This window comes from Diceros bicornis, chromosome 8 (genome assembly GCF_020826845.1).
Source record: "Diceros bicornis minor isolate mBicDic1 chromosome 8, mDicBic1.mat.cur, whole genome shotgun sequence".
NCBI lineage: Eukaryota > Metazoa > Chordata > Mammalia > Perissodactyla > Rhinocerotidae > Diceros > Diceros bicornis.
In genome coordinates, this window is record NC_080747.1 from 5,044,451 (window position 1) to 5,056,055 (window position 11,605).

Here is an 11,605-nt window from a genome sequence, read left to right on the forward strand (position 1 = left end):
CAGTGGTCAGGCCCAGGTGCTCTCCGGCACTTGCCTTTTACTCGAGTTCTAGAGAAACATTAGTGACGCTCAGTTGCCTGCAGGCCATGACTATTATCACTGTTCCCGCCCCCCCCCCGGCGCCCCGCCCTCTCCGGCTCCCCTGCTGCTGGTTCCTCCTCCTTCCCTAGCTCTGCAGGCTCAGTCTTTGGACTTCTTCTCTAGCCACAGTCACTTCCTCCATCCGCGCTGTCCAATAGCAAAATGTGAGTCACATGTATGTAATTTACAATTTTCTAGTTAGTCATATTAAAAAGAAAAACAGGTGAAATTAATTTTAATATATTGTTTAACTCAATAGATCCAAAATATTATCACTCCAAATATAATCAAAGTGAAAGACTATTAATAAGATATTTTACATTCTTTTTCCCATACTAAGTCTTTGAAATTTGGTACATATTTGACACAGCACATCTCAAGTCAAACTAGCCACTTTTCAAGTGTTCAAAAGCCACATGTGGTGCACGGCTACCTTACTGAGCAGCAGAGTCCCACCTGATCTCCAGTGCTGTAATTTGAAATACCATCCATGTAGCGATTACTCCAAACTTTATCTCTACGCTGCTTCTCTCTCACGATCCCCAGAATTCTAGAGCCATCAAGCTACTAGACAGTTAGGTTTCTAATTGGCATCTCAATTTATAACATGTTTAAAAAAAAAAAAAAAAACCAAACTCTGAATTCTCACCACCACCCTCTTTTCCATGACCTTCCCAACGTCAGTCAAGGGCAACTCCATGCTTCCACTGCTCAAGCCAAAAGCTTTGGCATCATCTGGACTCCTCCTCCTCCTCTCACATCCCATATCCAATCCATCCACAAATCCTCTTAGTTCTACCTTCATAACGCATCCAGAATCAGAGTCTTTCACTTGTTCTGCCCTCCTCCGGAACAATGCTCTGCTCCTCACATATCCCCACATCTTTCTCCCTTCTTTCCTTCAGGTCTCAGCTCAAGCGTCATCTTATCAGAGAGCCAGCCCTTCCCTATTTACCCTATACAACACAACACCCCCATTTTTCCTCTTAGCACGAATTTTCACTGGACATACATATCCACTTGCTTACTTGTATTGTCAGTCTTTCCCCCAACACCACCAGCACAGAAATGGCTGCGTGTGGTGGCCATGGGGGTGCCCAGCTGAGAAGGCCCTTCAAGAGAACCTGCTATGCAGAGCCAAGCTAACCCACAGCCTCTAGCTGCTGCACGTTCAAAGCCACCAGAGCAAGGACATCAGGCCACGAGTCCCCCAGGGTGCCCCCAGCAATGCTAATGCTGACGAGGAAGGGGTACTGGACCCAGGCCTCCCTGCCTGATGCAGACCCCCCATCAGCCCGGCCAAGATTTGCTCAAAACTGCCCAGGCCTGGGCCGGCCCCGTGGCTTAGCAGTTAAGTGCGCGAGCTCCGATACTGGTGGCCCGGGTTCGGATCCCGGGCGCGCACCAATGCACCACTTCTCTGGCCATGCTGAGGCCGCGTCCCACATACAGCAACTAGAAGGATGTGCAACTATGACATACAACTATCGACTGGGGCTTTGGGGAAAAAAAAGGAGGAGGATTGGCAATAGATGTTAGCTCAGAGCCAGTCTTCCTCAGCAAAAAGAGGAGGATTAGCATGGATGTTAGCTCAGGGCTGATCTTCCTCACAAAAAAAAAACTGCCCAGGCCTGAGGCTGCTCCCATCCAGTCCCTCCCTCCTCCCCTCTCTCCTTGCACAGAGTCACGTCTTCGTGGAGGGTGGAAGGCTCTTCCTATGCACTCCTGCTCCCTCCTTCTTTCCCTTCCCAGGCAATCACCCCAATAAATCTCCCACATGTCTAATCATCTGGGCAGTCAACAAGTATTGTGTGAATAAACAAAACTCTAGGAAGAGTAGGGCAGTGGAAAGAACATGAACTTGAAGTCGCCAGGTTAGAAGTTTGGGTTCCTGCTCTGCCATATATTATTTGTAAGCTTAGATTAAGATCCCTGAGCCACAGCTTCATCATTTGTAAAATGAAGATAATCCCACCTCTCTCAGAGATTGTAGGAGGATTAAATGAAATAGTTTACTAAGGTCCCTAACACGAGGCCTGACTCATAGGAACCGTTTTAACAGTGTGAGCTCCTTCTCTTCCTTACCCATTTTCCATAGCTACTTCTAAGAATCCTTTACCTTTCCCCTTCACCAAGAATTCGGACGACTTTTTAACTAAATAAAGCCTCAAATAATCCTATATACCTACTAGTGAATCCCTTGTTCAACTGAGCCTAACTGATGAATACACTTTATTTTCATTCCTGACTTACCTATGATGGGTTTATTTTACTAGATTTTAGAAAGTGAAATCTCATCAGAGATAGGTATCTTAACACTCTCAAACTTAAGCTGTTCCTGAATGCTTCAAGGAAAGTACTTTTAAAAAAAAAAAAATAATACAAAATCTAAAAATGTAGTTCAGTACCAACTTCTTACGGCTAAGCTTTTTAGAGCCCCTTTTAAAAAAATTTCTAAAGTTTGTGGCATTCTGGATCATTATGGAGTTTTTCAAAAACATATACACTGACTTTGCATGGATTTCAGTTTAGTAGTTTTTTTTTTTTGTGAGGAAGACCAGCCCTGAGCTAACATTCATGCCAATCCTCCTCTTTTTGCTGAGAAAGACTGGCCCTGAGCTAACATCTGTTGCCAATCCTCCTCCTTTTTTTTCCCTTTTTCTCCCCAAAGCCCAGTAGATAGTTGTATGTCATAGTTGCACATCCTTCTAGTCGCTGTATATGGGACGCCGCCTCAGCATGGCCGGACAAGACGTGCGTCGCTGCGCGCCTGGGATCCGAACACAGGCCGCCAGTAGTGGAGTGCGAGCACTTCACTAAGCCACAGGGCCGGCCCCCAGAAGTTTTTTAAAAAGATAAGCATGACATGGGTGAGGTTATATATGCATTCTGAAGTCTCCAAGTGGATAAACTTAACTGTTAGTGGCAGTCACTCACAGGAAGCAGGATTGGGAGGCATGACGATGAGGGACTCTTACTTTTATATGCTTCTTTTAAAAAGTCTTTACAGGACTGGCTACATAATTTGCGGGGTCCAGTGCAAACTGAAAAATGCAGGCCCCTCGTTCAAAGTTATTAACAATATCAAGATTGTGACAGCAGAGCATTAAACCAAGTGAGGGCTCTGTGTGACTCTACAAGTTATTGGCTCATGAAGTCGACCCTGAGACTTTATAATCTTTATTATCCTAACATTTAATGTGCAAGACAAAGAATTTATCTTCCCTAATAGTACAAAATTATATCACAGGACTACTTTAGAGAAGAAAATATCCATCCTAATGTCTAAAACTATTAAAACTAATATAGCCGCCAAGAAAAATTTTAACATGATCAATGATATGAGAGAAGTTAGAAACGTGGTCAGTTTTTCTTTTTCAGATTGCTTAGAGTAAGGAGGTTACTCATGAAAGTTCACCAGGACATATGTCTAAGAATGTTCACTGCAGCCCTGCGTTACAACAACATGGAAGCCCCTCCCATCACCTTCACTAGTTAGATAAATAAATTCTGGCACATTCACACAATGGAATATATTTAAAAAACACAGTGAAGTAGACCTATATGTGCTGATACGGAAAGCACTCCAGGATACAAAGTTTAGTGTTTGTTTAAACACAGAACGCTCTCCACCATGACTCCATTTGTTAGAAATAGAGGCATAAGTTTCTTGGATGTCATAGAAAAAAAATTATCAGTGGTTTTTCAAGATGAGTACAGGATGGAAGGGGAGTGAAGGAGATTTACTTTTCATCTTATAATTTACTGCTTTTTAACTTTTTTTGTGTGTGTGTGTGTGAGGAAGATCAGCCCTGAGCTAACATCCGATGCCAATCTTCCTCTTTTTGCTGAGGAAGACTGGCCCTGGGCTAATATCCATGCCCATCGTTCTTTACTTTATATGCGACGCCGCCACAGCATGGCTTGACAAGCGGTGCATGAGTCCACACCCAGGATCCGAAACTGCGAACCCTGGGGCGCCGAAGTGGGGCGCACGCACTTAACCGCTATGTCACCGGGCCGGTATTTTTTAACGTGTACTTGAAAAACATAAATAGGCTTTGTAACAATTACTTATATTCAAAACAATGTTTTGGTAAATTATACAAAATATACCCTAACAGTTTTAAATTCAGCTTTAAAATTTATAAAAATAAGAAACTCCGATGGTACTAACAAAAAATTATTAACAAAAATACAATCAGTACTCACTTATCTATGGTGGTAACCAAAGAAAGCAGTGGCAAATCACCACCACCACCAAAAAAAAAGATAAAAAATGTGTCTATTCAATTTCAACGTTCTCTCCATTAAAATCCTCAGAGAAGAGGCTAACAAACAGCAAAATGTTAATTAGACACCTAAGAAAAGGCTAGTAACTGAAGGAAAAAAAGGGGGGCTTGAACAAATCCACAAACTGGGCAATTTTCAAATAGTTACACTGGCTATTAAGATTCTAAAGTACTTTAGAAAACCTAATTGAGCTAGAAACAAACTCTTGCCTGAAAGGGAAAATAAATCCCTCTCCACTTTTTACCTCCTCCCATTATTGAGGTAACAACCATATTACCAAAAAAGAAATCTGAAAATGCATTGAGGCACATTTCCTTGCACTTATCTGCAGGTTATGTTTTTCTCCACAGGTGACTGGCTCATTTCATTTCAATATGTACTAAGTGACCACTCCCCTGTATCAGACACAGTATAGACTACAGACACACAGTGCCTAGGCTCGCTTCTGGTCACGAGAGAACTACACACACACACACACTCACAGTGCCTGTATTCACAGAACTTGTATTCCTTCATGACTATCTAGAAACACGCACACGAAGCAACACATTCTCAAGCATTTTTGCAATTATTTATCTCTAATTATTACCTTTATTTCTAATACAGAAACTAGTTCATCCACTGGGATAGCCCTATCATCTTCAATTCTTTGGGGCAGGTTTTAAGAAAGATTTATTAGGAATATACAGAATTCCAATGATTAAAAAAAAAGCTCATCATCATAAATATAGTCGATGTAAGTTAAATAGCGATCAATACATATTCTTACATTGCTTCAAGCAGGGAATGCTGTACTATGTTAGACCCAACAGATACCACCTTTTAAAGTTTCTGGATACAATTTGTCAATCAGTAATGCACGTGAACTTAAAAATGGTAACTAAATACCTAATTAAAAGTTTCAAAATCATAGCTGGTTTTCCTCACTTAGTTTCTCCCTGTCCAGCCAGGGGTTAAGACAAAGGAAGAGAGAAAGGGCTATGGAAAAAGCCTGGTGACAGGGAAAAGCTCTGGAGATATCAAAAACAGAATTTCAACAGTCATTCCAAATACTAAATAGGAAGATTCTATTGCTTAATGAATAATTACTTTAAGATATAAAATTAAAATGAAAACAGTTTATTGAAAAATAATATATAGTGTAAAATTTGATAATTTCCATTTTCCACTGACTTTCTTAAGCCACATGCAAAAAACCTGCCTCATCTGCAGATAGGTTTGCCTGTCTCCTGAATAATTTAGGACCATCACCATGAATCTGCTTGTGCAAAAGCCCTCTCTAACCAAATACTCACTTTTCTGCTTATTCTCAAAACTAACCAAAGACGAGAGGTGCAATGGGAGAGGCCAGATGATTTTTTTCTTTACACACACGAACCAGAAATAAATCTGTGAACACTGTTACAGTAAGCCAGCATATACAATCAATCAACCTACTCAACCACTGGTGTTCTCTACACTTGCTCCCAATAGCTAAAACCTGCCACTTACTACGTGTTGGGCCCTATTCCGAGTCTGTCACATGGATTCATGAAACTCTCACATAAAGCCATTCCAGCTCTACCCCCTCTGCTGAAATCGGAGAGCGCAGACTGATTAATTCAGTCAAACACTTAATGAATAAGTACTATGTAAAGGACAACGTTGCACACTAGAGGGAATGAGCAATGGACAAGACTTTCCTCTCTTCTCTGAAGGAGTTTATAATTCAGGAAAGACTTACATGTAAAGAACAAACTAAAAAGTCAAAAGGAAAAAACAGCTGAGTTGGAGGTATTAGTCAAGCACCGTGTGGAAGAAGAACCATGAGTTTATTCCGAAAATCAGGGGAAGCTTCTTTCACAGAAGTGAAGCATTTAAGTCAAGCCTTCAGTATTAAGGATTTTGATAGGAAGAAAAAGGCAGAAAGCACATTCCAGAGTAAAGGAATTGGACAAACGACCATGAAAATGGCCAGAGGTCTAGCGTTGAAATACAAGGTGATGAGAGAGATGCAGTAAAATATGAAGCTAAAAGTTAGAATGAGGCCAGACAGCACAGGTCTTAGAATGATTTCCTAACCCTTTAACACTAACTCTCAACTGGGGCCAGGTGGCAGTGCCTTCAAGGTGATAATCTTTGTAGAAGTAAGCCTACTGACAGAACCAGGTCATACCCCTCAGGTGTAATGGAATGGGAGGAAATGTTGAGAATCTCTGTATATTTGGAGGAGGAGGGGAATGATACGATTTGATTTAGATATTGAATAATTCTGGTAATAGAACACAGGAGGACTGGAAAGACTAGAGAAAGGGAGGCCAGTTGGCAGGCCTACAGTAACAATCTACATAAGAACTATAAAAGCCTCTGGGAGGGCAGGGGCAGAGGAACGGCTAAGGAAAAGATTGATGGAAAAGACACGTGGAGGCAGACCCGGTAAAAATCTGGTTCAGAAAGTGAAGACTCAAAAAGTTTCCAGCCTGTGGGGGCAGGCCTGGTGGCGTAGCGGTTAAGTTCCCATGTTGCGCTTCGGTGGCCCGAGGTTCGCTGGTTCAGATCCTGGGTGGTTTAGATCCTGGGTGGTTCAGATCCTGGGTACAACCCTACTCACCGCTCATCAAGCCGTACTGAGGCGGCATCCCCCATAGAAGAGCTGGAAGGACCTACAACTAGGATATACAATTACATACTGGGGCTTTGGGGAGAAAAAAGAAAAAGAGGAAGACTGGCAACAGATGTTAACTCAGGGCCAATCTTCCTCAAAAAAAAAAAAAAAGAAAGAAAGAAAGAAAGAAAGAAAGAAAAAGAGATGGCATTTAAAAAAAAGTTTTTTAAAACAAGTTTCCAGCCGGGGTAACAAGGAGGACAAATGTGCTGTGAAGTAAGACACCTTACTACCTTCTACCTGAACAAGCACATGCAGTGCACAAAGTATAGCCACTTTAAGCGACACTGCAAGGCAACAGTAGCATGGACAAGACTGTTCTCACTTCACAGAATAAAGAAACTAAAGTCCAAGAGCAATTTTACCGACTTGCCCACGGTGACCCAGGAAGTGAGATGAGCCAAGACACAAACCTGAGTCTTTCAAATCCAGGTCTAGTGTTCTTTAAATAAGCCCCCCAAAAGCAAATTACTTTTTATGAGTGTAATAAATCTCAAAAAAAACCCCACCAAAAATGTTTTAAACAAAATGCACGTAATCCGCTGGGAGTGCAATTATATTTCAAAGGTAAGGAATATTTTAAAACTTGTGCTCTGGTTTCCCCTACTCAAGAGACAGGGAACAGTGACTTCACTGTCAGCAGTGTAGGCTCATGGACCCTGAAAGTTTAGACACAGATGGGACAGCTGGTTGTTTCCACTTTGTATAAAGATACCACTTGGTATTCTGTGAAAGATCAAAAATAATTGAAAAGAAATATGCTAAGTATCAACTATCTTCAACATAATAAAACTGCATTTCCATTGTTGTGGTTGGTATTCTGATGTTTGCTATTAAAATACTTTATAATATACTCCATGAGGTGGATACCAACTTTGACTTTATTTAGCAAACATTTGAGCACTTTCATGTTTAAACCCCTGAGCAAGGTGGTAGGAGTAAAATAATGATACGGTTACCACAGCCAGAATTTAACATACACAATGTGTGATATAGACAATAATGAAAGTAAAAATAGAGGATTATGACTGCAGAAATGAACAATTCATCTTGAGAGGATTTCCAAAGAGCTCCAGAGAGGACATAAGATCCGATACGGACTTTTAAAAACTGGAGGGGGTGGGAGTGAGATGGGGCATTCACTCAGAGAAAAGGCTGTGAGCACAGATGGGATGAAGCAGCTGGGCATGTTCAGAGAAAAGAGTAGTCTCACTTGGAGGGACAGTGTGGAAAGGGGACAAAGAAGACAGGTAAAGTTCAGAGAGGACTGGGGCCAGACTGTGAGGAGTCTTGAATGTGACGCTGGTGGGTCTGAATTCTAGTCTCCAAACAACAGGCAGTCTTAGAAGCTTTCTGAGCCAGAGACTGGCAAGATCTGATCTGTGCTGAGGACAGATGACGCTGGTGGCCAGGCAAAGTGTGGACAGGAAGGGGTGGGGAGGAGCCTGAAAACGAAGCTTTAAGCTAAGAAAGGAATCTGAAGCTTTGACACACTAGCACTAATGTAATTTTTAAAAACTTTAAAAAATGTTTTACGTTGATGTAAAAACCATTATAGATGTTCCCTAACTGAAGCAGTAAACTACTTTTTGAATTATTAAAGATTCACTATTTAGCAAGTAGAGCAACTGAATCTACAATATAAAAAGTAGTATTAATTGCAAGAAGCTTACCTAAAGGTACGCAAAGGCACAATTTCGGAAACAGTTTTTGTTACAAACAAATGGCATAAAGATCCTGAGACCCATTTACCAAAGGATCAATTCAAAATAACTGATGGGAGAATATTTGACCTTCAGGATGCAGAGTGGTAGATTTTTCCCCCTTTACGTTCAAAGTCTGTGAAATAGTCAAGATGTTCCAGCACGGGTCTTATATGGCATAGGAGGAATCTAGCTGGGGGATCTGATTGAACAGTTTTATCGACAGCATCACCTATTATCAAAACTGCTTGCCCCCATCCTCTTACCAATCTTCTTCCGCCCTTTTTTTACACAAGCAAAGACCCAGAGATGTAAAACCCATTCTTAGGAACTTGGACGAAGCATCCAACCTAGATACCCAAGTATCCAGCCCAGGTAACTATTAGCAGGAACCACATTTACTTAACTTATTCCAACGAAACGCATGCCCCCCTCCCCGCTTAACCTCCTATACGTTTTACTACGTTAAGTATCCAGAGCCTGCACATAGAGGACAAAAACTGAAAGGTGGTGAAAGAGAAATCAGAAGTGGCTTCTGCCACGATCTGGGGGTCTGCTCCAGGAGCTGGGCAGGCCCTGTCACCTGCGCACCGCCCGCTAAATCCCGGGGCAGCAAGCAGCATTTCACACGCGACAGCCCCGAGCCTCGGGCGGGGAGGAGCGGAGGGCCCCAGAAGGCCGCCGGGCACGCGTGTGGGCTCAGGCGCTCGGCCACGGCGGCCGCGGGTGACTCTGCGGGCCCGTCCCTCCGGCGGCGGGCGTAACCTTCGCCAAACCCTGCGCCGCACCCGCCCCGCCGCCGGCCCGCCCCCGACAGGCCCGCCCCGCGCGCGCCACGCCACTGGCCCGCGCGCCCGTCCGTCAGCGCCGGCCCCGCCCGCAGGCCCCTCCCCCGCCGGCGGCTTCCCTGCCCGGGCCCCTAAAGGACAATGCTGGAGGGGAGGGGGCGGAGGCGCCGAGCCGGGCGAGGGCAGCGCAGCGAGCGCCCACCCGCCGGCCGGCCGGCCACTCCGCACTCCCGCGCCGCCGCCCTCGGGCCCCGCGCCCCGGCCCCACGCCCGCTCCCGCCTCGCCTCCCCCAGAGAGCCGCTCCCAGCGCGGCGACACCGGCCCATTGTGCGAACTCATCGTCCGCCGCGGCCGGGCGCCGGGACGGCGGGGGTCCCCGGGACGGGGTCCCCGGCCCGCAGCCCCCCGCACGCCCGGGACCCGGCCGGGGTCCTGGCGGAGCCCGCGGCCCGGCGCGGCGGCCTGGCCTCCCTCAGGCCGGCCCCGGAGCCCCGCGACGGCGGCGGCCTGCCCGGCCCGCGCCCACCCGGCCCAGGGCCGCCGCCATGCCCGCCCCGGCCCGCCCGCGGTACCTGCCGAGCAGCCGGGCGGCGCGGCGGCCGGGGCGCCTCCTCTCGCTGCGAGGGCTCCGAGCGCAGCCGAGCGCCGGCGGCCCTGGCCTGCGCCTTACGTAAAGCGGCGGCGGCTCCGGCGCCACTCGGCGGAGGGCGGGAGGCGGCGCGCCGCGGCCGCTCCGCTCCGTTACCCGGCAACTGGCCTCAGCGCCCCGCCAACCGGGCGCGCTCCATATCCTTCCGCCCAGGCGCCGGGATTACATCAGCGCCGGCCGCCCCGCCCCGGCCCCGCCCCTCCGGCCAGCCGCGAGCGGGCGGGCCGAGCACTGCCGCCAGACGCGGGGCTTGGACGCCGCTGGGAGGCTGGAGGGCTGGAGGCGGGAGCCCAGCCAGTGTGCGGGGCGTCGGGGAGGAGACGCCCCTGTGGAGGGGTGCGTGGGGTTGCTCTTTGCAGAAGCCCCTACACTCCGCCGCCGCCCCTCCCCGCCCCCGGCCATCCCCGGCCCCCGCCCGGGGAGTGGGGTTCCGCTTGCGCCGCCCACCCGCGGCCCGGTGCAGCCCCCGCCCTCCCGGGCACACCCTCCACCTGTCTGCGCCCCCTCCTCGCCGCGTCCTGGGATGGCTGGAGTGGGCGGCTTGAAATACAGACTTTAATTTTTTTTTTAAGGAAACCCAGAAGACAAGCTAAAGAAATGCGACTTGGCTCTTTTTATTAAGTAGGCAAAAATAAATTCTGGAAGATTCGGAAGTGGGAGCCAAAAATGTGCACTAACCTTTTAATCAAAGCCTCTTCACACCCACCCACCTTCCCTAAATGGGATTCCTAGGCCTGTCCTAAAAAAGCAAATAATTAAGTATGATAGGCACCAGAGAGAAAGGAGCCCGGGAGATTACTTACTTACAAAGGGGAAAGCGGTTCAGAGGGGGAGCGACCTCCCCTGGGTCATTGTTCATTGACTGATTTATCGAGCACCGCTAGGTGCCAGGCACTAGCTTTTCTGTTCAGAATTTACGAGGCCAAGTTCCTACAGCAGCTCACAGGCTCGTGGGAGAAGCGGCCTACAGACCGGGAAGGGGTAAACTGGCTGCTATTTGCTGGGCGGATGGAGGTACCTACATAGTACCTACATAGTACCTACAAAGTACCTACATAGTACCTACAAAGTGGTTTTCTGCAGACGTTTCTTTTATTCTTAATCCTGAGCCAAGGCCTAATCATCCCCATTTCACAGGTGAAGGAAGCTGAGGCTTAGAGAAATGTGATTTCACCTAAGCCATCCTTCTAGTGAGTGGGTGAGGTGTTCCACTCCCCTATACCACGGCCTCTGGCAGGAGGCAAGATTTGAACCAGGCTGCTGGCTCCGAGGTCTGGGGTCTTTTCCTTTACACAGCTGTCTCCTCATCAGCTTGCTTGCAATTTTATTTTCTAAGCGTTCATCTCAGTTGAATATATCTCATTATGAATCACAGTGCATTCATTCAATCAGTATCTTCTGAGCATCTGTTTTGGGCCTGGCTCCATAACAGGCAGGAGTCGTCCT

General features: G+C 46.8%; 1 protein-coding gene across 4 annotated transcripts in view; it reads right to left on the reverse strand.

Annotated features, from left to right (window-relative positions):
- Positions 1-10,218, reverse strand: part of KIAA0232 (KIAA0232 ortholog) — an 84,583-nt gene extending 74,365 nt beyond the window's left edge. For 2 of the 4 annotated variants that reach the window (XM_058546676.1, XM_058546675.1), the window contains exon 1: positions 10,083-10,217. The gene's annotated coding sequence lies outside the window, so the exon portion shown is untranslated. Of the gene's footprint in view, positions 1-10,082 lie in introns of all 4 variants that reach the window. The other 2 variants (XM_058546677.1, XM_058546678.1) reach the window with 2 other exon arrangements.
- Between the last annotated feature and the right edge of the window lie 1,387 nt (positions 10,219-11,605).